Consider the following 12,139-nt stretch of genomic DNA (forward strand, 5'->3'; position numbering starts at 1 on the left):
TCCGGTAATAAATTTTGCTGCATTGGCTGCGATCTTCCAACAAGTAATGAGCTCTACATTATTGTATTTTCCTTATTTTTCCAATGATCGTGACGTTAACTATGTTGAAAACATAATTTGGTTCAATTCGATTGAAATGAAGGTGAAATTTCTGGTCTGATTTGGAGTATGGTATTCATGATCGGCGACGCACGAATGCCGTTATGCGAAAGCATTTGCCGGTACTCGGGGAGCCAGGAGATTTTTCCAGTTAATTCTGATCCGTAACTGACTAAATTTGACAAAAATTGGAATCACTCCTGTTTTTCCAAAAACAAAATTTTCTGTGCATTTTTGTGTTTTCCTACCCACGCAGTGATTAACGAACAACTGGTGGTGAGGTACAATATTTATAAACCACTAACATTGTGCGAAGCTAAGACGAGAAGCCAATTATGGCAACCTAAACTCCGCCCGTTCGCGCAGCTTATTGCATCGATTGAAAGTATGAAAGATATCATCTTTCGCTTTCTATTACAGCAAGTAGCTAACAGTTTTTTGACGTAGGACTACTGGTGGTTCTGACCATTGAGGAAATGACGGATCCTTCGGCTGAAGGAGGCCTCGATGTTGATAGCTCAGATTTACAGATTGGATTCACTACACTTGGAAATCAGTATAAACTTTTCCTTTAAAAATTTAATGTCTAGTGAACCTGTTCACCAATTAATATTGAGCATAGCTATGATACATCGGACACAACAGCTATAGTAAAAAATGGTACCATCTACGTTAGAAAATCAAATTGTATTATAAATTACAATATGAATATGGGAGGGATATGAAAATGTTTACGATAATTGGTGGAACGACATGTAGGTGGTTCTCCTTGATATACATGAAGCAGAATCATATTTATTTTGGTGGTGGAGGTGGAGGTGGTTTTGACCTTCTATTCAGGGCTATGGAGTCGGAGTCGAAGTCGGAAGGAATTTCATTGTGTTAGGAGTCGGAGTCGGAAGGAATTTCATTGTGTTAGGAGTCGGAGTCGGAAAAAATTTACCGACTCCTAGTTAAAGGAGCCAATAAAATCAAAATATTTACCTCAATAAACAAAATTTCATTCCATGATAAAAAAATATTGATGGTAGTTTTGTGTATTATCATCATGTTCAGAGCTGTCTGATATCTTGAAAAACACTCAATTTTACCTGTTTTTTCTGAAATTATGAGAAATGATTCTTGTATTTTTTTTACTTTATCACAATGAAAACTATCCGTGAAAAATATACATCCCTGTCAATGTTTTCTTAGTTGAAAATGAGAACGGCGATAAAAGCTCTCCGCACATGGTATGATGCTTATATGAATCCAGATCCAAAGTAGAATCAACTGTAATGGCGAGTAAAAATTTATTCCAAAGTATGAACGTCTGTAAAACAAGACCAATCAATTTGGAGACATTTTTCCATTTTCCAACACGCACCCAGTCGGAAGTAAAAAAATAAAAAGCAAGACCGAATTTCGAACCAGAGATTATTAAACCTATAAAGGTGTAGGAGCACAACTGAAGTGAATCGTGAAAATCGTCTTCACCTTAATGATGAAAAACCTGGTTTCGAATTATTTCGTTTTTTTTCAGCAGGAGTCGGAGTCGGTACTAATAATTGTGGGGAATCGGAGTCAAACTCGGGAAATTTTCCTCCGACTCCAAAGCCCTGCTTCTATTTGATTGTATGTGTGCTTCCAGGCCAAGTGGCTGGTTTAAGCTTCATGTGCTTGAGTACGTGAGTTTATTCTCAATTTCAATATTCTCAATGCTGATATGAAATGAAATGAAATGAAAGGGATATAAATAGGGGTTTCAGACGAAAACCACGGAGTGCTAAAAAGTCAATTTTTGACGAATTTTTCTTCGATATAACAGTAATTCTCAGCGTTTCGTGCAGTTATAAGCCATTTGACATTTTCTCGAAAACCCCGATTTCCTTTACCTTTCCCCTGGGTGATTTTTTGGTTTTTTAAAAAACTAAAATTCTAACATCTGCGACCCTAGTAAATGAAGTCTGATTGAGCTGATATTTTGCATTGGGTATTTTATCGTGTAAATCCGCTGATTGGCCATTATCAACATTTCACACGAAACTCCATATGAAAATCAAGATGACCATTTTCATTGGCACCCTAAATCATACGTTTTGCCTCGTATTCCGGAAAAAATACTATGCCCAAGAGTGTCGATTTTCGACAAAAAAAAAATTTCGAGAAAAATCGTAAAATGAAGATATTTCTTTACATCTGACATCTCTGGCCAGCAATCCGATTCTCATTTCGTTCATATGATTGCAATCATATCGCCATAAAAATGTTATGACTGTGCACTTCATTTGTTTATCTGTATGCGATAAGCCTGCGAACAGGTGAAATCCAATGCCGTTTCGCTCAGAATTTAAAGTAAGAAGAATAAACAAATGCAGCGTAATCGTTGCAAGTTGCGTTCCAGTTTATGACGAAAGCAAATTATAATGTCAATCAATGCAGAATGTTGATACGAATTAGTATAGTGAAACATAATATCAAAACATAGGTGTTAGGTTTGAATTCGTCTCAACAGCTTGTAATTTCCGAAGCATTTGCAATTATCTCACACGTATGGGAGAAACAAACCGAGCTTCTCCATGGTGGGATTCCCATGTGAGGACATTTCTAGATCACACACACACACACAGACCGAACCCTTGGTTACATATATCTCACTGTATTAAACACGAACTTTCTGCGCTGAAAGCGATCCCTCAACTCTATACTCTCTATGTGCTATGCGTCGTCATTGCCCATCCCGGCAAGGCGTGCTCGCGTGTTCAAAAGTCACGGCAAACATTTTCGCGTTTCATTTTGTTGTTGTTTTGTGGGTCGTTCCCGCGTTTCCCTACTTGCGCTCTTTTTCTTGCCATCGCGTTTCGTCGCCGGCTATTAAAGATTTGATATTTACATATTGCTGCTTTGTTATTGTCTATTTCGAGATGTACATACTGCTTCTTCTTCCTCTTGTGTCTCCTCATTTGGCGGCTTAATGTGCGGTTCGGTTGGGGTGACATGCGATGATATGCGAAAAATACCGCCTCGAAACCTGGCTACTATTACCATTTGCAATGTCGACAAGCCGGTCGTTGTATCATAGGGAATCACGTTTTCTGGCAAGGTACAGGTAATTCATTATTCGGAATTTGGGCATCATTTGGCGATGTATAACACTTTGAGTCTAAATGCATCTAATTAGAAAAGAAAAATATTTGATTTACTAGGTGTATACCAAGGCGCTTGTATAAATGTATAACAGGTGAAGCAACATCATCACTTCAATAAGAAGGGGATTACGGTTTGTGGAGCGGGGGTTGTTTGTTTCGTTATTGCTAGGATACGCCATTTTTGCATTTTTACATGCGAGAGTAGTGGATGAACTGGATGAGAATTAAATTCTATAAAATCATCTCTTAATTTTCGCATAAATGTATTGTATTTCACGTATTTCATATGATTGTTTCACCTGGTATATATAGAGGTGCCTTGGTGTAGACTAGGGTGGCAGCGAAAATGGTCGTGTCAAATTTCAATAACCGACCATGTACATTTTGTTTATTAGCCCAAAAAATGATCTTTGCAAAATTTCAGCGCAATCGGACATGATTTAGGGGAGCCTTAAAATGCTCAGAGTTTTGATTTTTTGATCCTCGAAAATCTTCCAAGGGGGGAGTAAAGGAAATCTGGAATATCGAAAAAAAATTTCGATGTCAAATGACTTGAAAATGCATAAAACGTCGAGATCTGGTGTTATCGAAAAAAATCGAAAAAAAATCTGCCCGAAAAACATCAAAACTTTGAGTGCTTTCATGTTCTAAATCATGTCCGATTGAGCTGAAATTTTGCACAGGTAATTTTTTTGGGCCAGCAAACAAAATGTGCATGGCCGGTTCTTTAAATTCGACAATAATTTTTTTTCCATACCTTCATTGCCTCTCAGGCTATATCCCAAAAGGTCGATTTTCGGCCAAAATTTTATTTCGAAATGACAGCAGATCTCGACGTTTTATGCATTTCCAAGTAATTTGGCATCGAAAAAAAATTTCGATTCTTCAAATTTCGTTTATTCCTCCCTTGGAAGATTTTCGAGGATCAAAAAATCAAAACTTTGAGCGCTTTGAGGCACCTTTCAATCATCTCAATCATGTCCGATTGAGCTGAAACTTTTCACAGGTCATTTTTTTGGGCCAATAAACAAATTGTGCGAGGTCGGTTTTTGAAATTCAATGATGATTTTTTTTCCATACATCCATTGCCACCCTAGTGTATACAGATGACCATTGACCGGTTTTTTTTTGACGTAGGATTACGTCTTTCATTTCTGTACCGGTGAACAAGTCCGGAGTGGTATGATAATCACTCGAGAACTAATGAAACAAATGGAATCAAGCTTAGCATATAGAGATTTTAGGGATCGATAAACGTCTCTATGGTAGTTCGACCCTCCTCCCCCCTCTCTAAAGGTAGGCTCCCATACAAATGGAACACAAATTTCTGCATAACTCGAGAACTAATCAAGCAAATTGAGACATATTTGGCATGTGGATGTTTTAAAGGGCACGAAATGTTTCTATGATGGTTTGACACACCTACCCCCTCTCTAAAGGCATGAGGGCTGCCATACAAAAGAAACACAAACTTCTGCATAACTCGAGAACTAGTCAAGCAAATGGAGCCGAATTTGGGATGTGAGAGTTTTTGGGTACAAGAAATGTTCCTATGATGATATGAAACCCCTCCCTCCTCTAGAAAGGAGAGGGGGTCCCATAAAATAATACACATATTTCAGCGAAACATATTCCAACCAAATATGACAATTGAAAAATTTCGGAAAACTCCGAAGGAAAATGGGAAAATTCGAAAAATTAAATTCGCATATGTTTTACAATTACATATTGACAAGCGTTGTTAGTCCATTTGATGTTTGCGGTAACGAAATTGATCTTCGAAATTGATTGAAATTTGGTAAGAAACAAGAAACAAAAAAAATAAAAAAAAGGTGAATGGTTTATTATAGAGAAATATGCTAATGATACAAATAATGTACTAAAAACTAGAAAATATGTAAAAAAAACTTTTTAAATTAAACGGTTTCTTTGTGATTAAACATAATAATAATACAGATAATGTACTAAAAGCTAGAAAATAATTAGGCAAGTTGCAGTTAGCAGTTATCATATCCCTTCCTTCATTAATCAAGGACATAGATGAGACTAAAATAAAATCGTGGATCACGTTGGATTTTCATTATCCGCAGTGTCACAGACGACAAAATTTGAAGGGGGATCTTTCGGGAGGATGTTTTGAAAATCTCACATTATGTTGAGTCAAATATGCTCTCTCGAATGCCGCCAATAAAACAATGTGTGTTCCAGAGAGAACAACACGCAAATTATGAGCGCATATATATAAAGGATGTGTCACATCAAATTGCATCACGGAAAAAACGCTGTAGAAATTCGCCCAGTAGACCGATCCTTTTGAAAATTTTAGACAGTAAAATAAAAACTATTAAACAATTTTTGGCATTTTTTTTTATTCATACTTCGAGCCCAAACCCGTATGCTCGCACCTTCCTCTTTACCCCGTCCATAAGGTGCTGTACAACGTCAGGTTGTAGTTTTTTTTGAACAGAAATCCATTTTCTCTTGAAGTCCGCCTCCGATTTGACAACTTTTGGGTTCTTCCGGAGGACCTGCTTCATAATCGCCCAATATTTCTCTATTGGGCGAAGCTCCGGCGCGTTGGGCGGGTTCATTTCCTTTGGCACGAAGGTGACCCCGTTGGCTTCGTACCACTCCAACACGTCCTTTGAATAGTGGCACGAAGCGAGATCCGGCCAGAAGAGCCTTCTGAACCTTGTATGTACGCAGGCCCTCCCGCTGCTTGGTCCGCTGGACGAATGAACTTAATAAATTCAGCTTATTGGCGACATCCCGGACCGAACTTCTCGGATCACGTCTAAACTGCTTAACTACGCGCTTGTGATCTTTTTCACTGACGGAGCATCCATTTTTGCCGTTCTTCACCTTCCGGTCGATGGTTAGGTTCTCGAAGTATCGTTTTATTACTCTGCTGACCGTGGATTGGACGATTCCCAGCATCTTACCGATGTCCCGATGTGACAACTCCGGATTCTCGAAATGAGTGCACAGGATTAATTCACGACGCTCTTTTTCGTTCGACGACATTTTTCCAAATTTACGAAAAATTGACAGTGAAGCATGGCCAACGTGATCTATACACTCTTATCTGATTATAAGCGAAAGCTGAAGATATAATTCCTAAAAATTAAATTTCTACAGCGTTTTTTCCGTGATGCAATTTGATGTGACACACCCTTTATATACATATCTATATATATATATATATATAAAAATCTCGTGTCACGGTGTTTGTTAAAGAACTCCTCCGAAACGGCTCGACCGATTTTGATGAAATTATACTCAAAATACTTGGTAGGTATGAGAATAGGTTGTAAACTATATATGATACCGGTAGGATACCGATAACCATACATTTAATACCGAATAGGGTGGCTTTATGCAGAAAAAAAGATCTGGATATTTTTTTTCAAAAATTTGACTTCATACCATACATATAACCTTAAATTTTGACCCCAATTCCCTATTTTTAATTGCGATTTTATTATTTTTGTGTAAAAATATTCTAATAATTTAACCTTTGTTCGTTTTTTCAACAGAACGAATTCATTTAAGTTGTTCAATGACTGATGGCGTAACGCCCGCTTCATTGAACATCCATCTACAAATATACAAGTAACATTAATTCATCTAAAGCAGGGAGCATCTCCGACGAGCTGGAAGCCTTTTTGAATGAGTACAATGAGTTATCGAAATTCTTCAAATCACATTTGCTCGGATTACAAAATGACAATCACGCTATTGCCACCAACGAGACCCCGTCACAGATACTTAATTCATTATGAACATCATTTCTCATTTTGATTTAATATTTATGAACATGCGACGAAACAAACAGAGGGCGCGCTCGAAGGATTTTTATGTTTTTCATATGGTGATTTGACATGGTCAAGAAACGCCAATTCAAGATATCGTAAGCTGTGTCAACAATTTATGGTCGACATATACGCGAAGGTAGAGATTGAACGACTGCAATTCTTACTACACAATCAACAGAAGCGGTGCGAGGAATAATACATACACAGAGCATGCAGAAAAAATTAAAGATTTCTAATGCTTATAACTCGAACATTTCTAAATACATCAGAAAGATGTTTGCATCGATTGATTGGAGACATTTCTACTCATCTATCGAAATAAATAAAATGTTTTTTCCGTGAGATAAACAATAGAATAATTGTGAAATGTCAAGTGATATCTAAACACCCCAACTGCCAATCATTTCATCAACAATCAATCATCATCTGTACAGAAAAATGTTATCGTGGGTACGCAATATTAATTGTATATTTTTTGTCTCTTCGTTTCAGGTAGGCTTATTTAAGCTGTGACAATGTACATGGTGACCCTGCGGTGTGACGGATTATTTCTAAGCTGACTCGAGAAAGGTTTGTTTTTCATTAATATCTCTTGCTGAAGAGATTTTATTCAAGGTACCATCCATGGAATGGAATAGTTTGAAGATAAATTCAAATATCTGAATAGGTCGGGTTCCGTTCTGAACTTCTTTTCTTTTTTTTTTGTAGAAGAAAGTTTATCTGATCTGCACTGATACACGCGTTTGTTTTAACTTGCCACTCAGAAGTACAAACAGAATGTATTTCGAAATCTCAACTACTTAAATTAATTGACGCAAGTCATATCGCGACGAGAAGGTCCTCTATAGGAACGTTAGGAATTTTATCTTCAACAATCATCAACCGACAACAATCATGCATAAAAAGGATCTAATGGTTTTCATCCGGACATTTGTGACTTTGTTCATACTCATTTGATTTATGGATAGTGTATATTTTTTACTATACTATGTATATTACTTTTTATTTGTCCATCCTTCCCATCAAAGCTCATTATTTGTCTGTGAGGGACGGAGAGTTCGCCTTTTCCGAACAGGAAATGAAATTCATTTCTTCAACCAACATGTGTGCCTTTCTCAACAACTATTCGACTGAAAGTTATAACGAAAGAAGAGCGGCACGAAGGCAACTTTTGCACCAATGTTGGTGACGCGTTGAAAAATTCACCCTGCTTGAATCGACCGGTAACGTGGTCACACGTTGTGGAGACGAGGGATACGCAAGGCACCAGAAGCACCATGACGCCTGAAAGGTGCGATATAAATACACCGCAAGGGAAGACAGCCGTGACTCTCTGGAGGCATGTAAAATGAAGCGAAAATAAGTGATTCATATTCCGGCATACAACAGCAACCAGTTTGCCAGCCACAACACCGGTTTGCGATTCATAAGTATATATTTCTCTAACCGTGTCGGCGTCGAGTCGCGGTGCTTCGGTTCCTCAACCGCCCTCCCTCTTCTTCGCCTTCCTTTTCCAGCGACAATTGAAACCGGTTTTCGCGTGTACTATCGACTGATTCTGGCCAGTGGACCGCAAAATTGATATTCAAGTGACACGGTTTCGACGTGCTCACGAACAACAGATTCGGCATAGCACTCCGGGGTATCGCCGGCGCGTCGCGTTGCGTTGAAGGTTGACGAACAACAGCAACAGCAGCAGACAGAGCTGCGAGCAATCAGCCTCGGCCTACCGTCACAGGAATAATGGAGGCAATTTTTAATGGCCCCTAAATTTATCCAATGGAAACGACTCCAAACTGCTACCGTCAAGATATCTGCATGTATGTGAGAGTATGTTGTAGGCCATATCGAAATTGATTTTCGCTTTAGCCAACGGAAGGTTGATTGATTTCACGCCCAAAGTTGTAATTTGTTGGCTTGGTGGATTGCACTTACGATTGCAATTACAATTGCCCAGACAATTGACAAATTTTGCGTCTGCTAGCTTGTATTTAATAGAATACAGAAGCAGGCTTGAAATTAATCCGAGAGTATAACAGATAGGAGCACCTATTTATGTCTGGTGATAGACATAAATCATCCTTCAATCTCAATCATCGAAATCTTTATTTTTAGAATTGGCCATAGTGATCTATATCACGCTTGGCGTTAGGCTGTTAGGTTACATTGAATGCAATTTAGTGCGAAAATGTGGCCGCACGAATCGTACGCAATTGTGAGAAATGAACATCTACGAAACCAGTGTTGGCAGAGAACATATCATCTCCGGCAGAAAAAGATGTTTTTTCGTGTGCTGAAGGGTGACATGAACAAATGAAGGCACCTCTTCAAAAGCTTCAAAATGTTTGTATGTATGGGAGCAGACATACAAACATACAAACATACCCAAAAAAGTCCAAACTTTGTCAACGGGGATCGAACCAAGGCAGGCAGGAATGCAAGGCTGTATTACACGACCATGCTATCCACATAGCCACTGGTGCTGTTTCGCTCGCTCATATTGCTCTTTTAGTGCTATAGCATATATATTATACAAATTCTATACCGGTATGGGAGAGTAGCAAATTTTCTGTAATTTTTAAGCTCTTTAATGTAATAAATGCCAAAACATGTGCTAAAAATTAATTTGGGTGTAGGCTGATAAGTAATGTACACATGATTGTAGAAGACGAACTAAAAAATCTTCAGGAACGCGCTTGGTAGCATGTGGAAGTACTCTCCTTTATTCCGCGCGGCGAATGACGTGAGATAGCCCATGTCACGGTGTTCCTGCAGGCCAATGGCGTGACTATAGCTTGTTACTTAGGTGAGATTTGGAGTCGTGTCCTCGTAGGTTATCGACACAGGTATTAAATAAGAGCTGAGAAAGTAAGGTGGCTTCCACAATAAAGCGAGAAACTTCGCTATCTCATGTTATTTGTCGCGTGAAACAAAGTGGACTATTGCTCCACTGCACGCCGGCACAGTTCGAAGGCGTTGCTTCCATTCAGTTTGTTCTACGTAGTGGAAGTATGGCGTCGTTTTCTGGAGCTATGTCAATGTGAATTAGTACTGTTATCGAATTTGTAATTGCTGAGTGTAATATTGTGTAGACCAGCACATTGGCTTCGATTTGATATGTCGATTATCTAAATCGGTTCAGTAGTTCATAAGTTATGAATTTTTCAAAATGTCATTTTTGGAAAGAAGGTCAAAAAATGATTTTTCGAACCATCAAAGGAGGAGTCGATTTCTCCTCGGAAATCGCTTAAGTAATACTCCTTCTCCAACCCCCGACAATTGGAATCATCGGTAGATAGCGGCATTCGTGAGCATTCGAAAATCGAACTGCTGCTTTTACCAAAAATCCAGTTCTGTTTGGTCCGGCGACAGAATAGAAATGGGATTAGGAGAGAAGAGCATAGTGCTTGGCGAGCTAGTGGGACCATTCTCATGTAACTTTGCAATCACAACTAAATGGATTCCTTCCTCTTCTTCTTCTTCTTCTTCTTTTGAATTGTAGAGACCTTAGACGTTTGCAGTTCATTCGTTTCTAGCCCTGAGAAGGGCCCTTGGAGACAACCCAATCCAAACATTTTCTCCTCCTGCCAAAGACACTTAATTGTCGTTCGATGCTCCTCAGCAAACCGTGTCCGTTTAGGCAAATATGGATTTCCAAGCGGGCACTAGTTTATATATAGTTTATATATTGAAACAAGTTTTCGGGTCAATAATTAATAAGCATATAACTCTTATACACAGAGAAGAATTAAAATAAAAATCAGGAAGAAATCATGATAGTCCATATTGGGTTGTCCAGAGTATTCGTGCTGATTTTTGGGAATACAAAAGCTTCATTTTTTATCAAGACAAACATTTATTCATTTTTATATGTGCACCTCTCAGCAGTGTTGCGATACGTACAGATTTATCTGGATTGTACCTTTCCAGATAAATCTGTATAAAAAAACAAATACAATCAATAATGACAAAATAAAAACCTAAAATTATTGCAAGTGTAAAATTTTTCCAAGAAAGACTAGCTAACTAATTTGATATGTCGACCATCTAAATCGGTTTAGTAGTGCACAAGTTATGAGTTTTGGAAAAAAGTCATTTTTGGAATGGTGACCCTAATGTAAAAATAGAAAAAAACGGGTCTAATGTTTTGCGGTAAAGAACAAAATTTCGACTTTTCACGAAAATCTGAGAACCAGTATATCGGTTTGGTATGGAATGGCTGCAAAGAGACATGGAGTTTGGCATTGTCGTATATGTTCTACAATTACATATTGACACTGCGTTTCACAACTAATAGAGCCTCTATTTTTTTCTGAGTTTCCAGGGATATGTAAGAAATCGGTTGAAATGAAGTAAATTTAATTTTAATTAAATAAATTAAATTTATTCATTTTGTCAATCAAATGTAGACTACATACATATGTTATTACAATGCTAATTGTTATTTCCACGGCACATGCTTTTAATTTGTTCTTTATTCGTTGTGATGTTAACTTTGTCGCAATGACGATTGTACATAAGCATCATGCGATTTACAGGAGCGTTGCTTGCATAATTTGTTCTAGATGCATTCATTTGGAACAAGCTGCTTATCCTTAATTGTCGTCCTGGTACATGAAAGTTTAAGCCAGATAACAATTCCGCTGACTGTACGCATTGTGAAATAAGATCGTTTCCAAAGAAAAGTATTGTATGTTTTCTACGTTCTTTAAGTGTTTGTATGTTGATGAGCATGCAGCGTGCTTCGTATGAGGGAAGAGGGAATGAGGTCCAGTTCAATTTACGAAGTGCATACAAAAGAAATTGTTTTTGGACAGACTATGCGTTCTTCGTGTGCGACAATATAAGGATTCCATACAATGCTGCAGTATTCCAAAAAAGGTCTTTCATATGTGGTTCATAATGTTTTTATTGTATATGGGTCCTGGATGTTATGTGTTAAGCTTTTTATGAAGCTTAACACTCTATTTGCTTTGTTTATCACTGTTGTAGTGTTCAATAAATGTGAGTCTAGAGTCAAGAATGGCGCTTAGATCTCTGACTATTCTGCATTTTTCTACAGTTTCGTTTCCTAGGGATATTACAATATTTGGTGTT

The 12,139-nt window shown here is 38.0% G+C and overlaps 1 protein-coding gene across 30 annotated transcripts in view; it reads left to right on the top strand.

Annotated features, from left to right (window-relative positions):
• The window catches only part of LOC129762564 (C-terminal-binding protein), a 172,107-nt gene that overhangs the window by 106,735 nt on the left and 53,233 nt on the right, over positions 1-12,139 (top strand). For 4 of the 30 annotated variants that reach the window (XM_055760963.1, XM_055760957.1, XM_055760970.1 and 1 more), the window contains exon 2: positions 7,535-7,612. The exons of 22 other annotated variants lie outside the window; for them this stretch is intronic. The gene's annotated coding sequence lies outside the window, so the exon portion shown is untranslated. Of the gene's footprint in view, positions 1-3,162; positions 3,182-7,534; positions 7,613-12,139 lie in introns of those variants that run through there. 4 more of the 30 variants (XM_055760961.1, XM_055760971.1, XM_055760969.1 and 1 more) reach the window with 2 other exon arrangements.

This window comes from Toxorhynchites rutilus, chromosome 1 (assembly GCF_029784135.1).
Source record: "Toxorhynchites rutilus septentrionalis strain SRP chromosome 1, ASM2978413v1, whole genome shotgun sequence".
NCBI classification, from domain to species: Eukaryota; Metazoa; Arthropoda; class Insecta; order Diptera; family Culicidae; genus Toxorhynchites; species Toxorhynchites rutilus.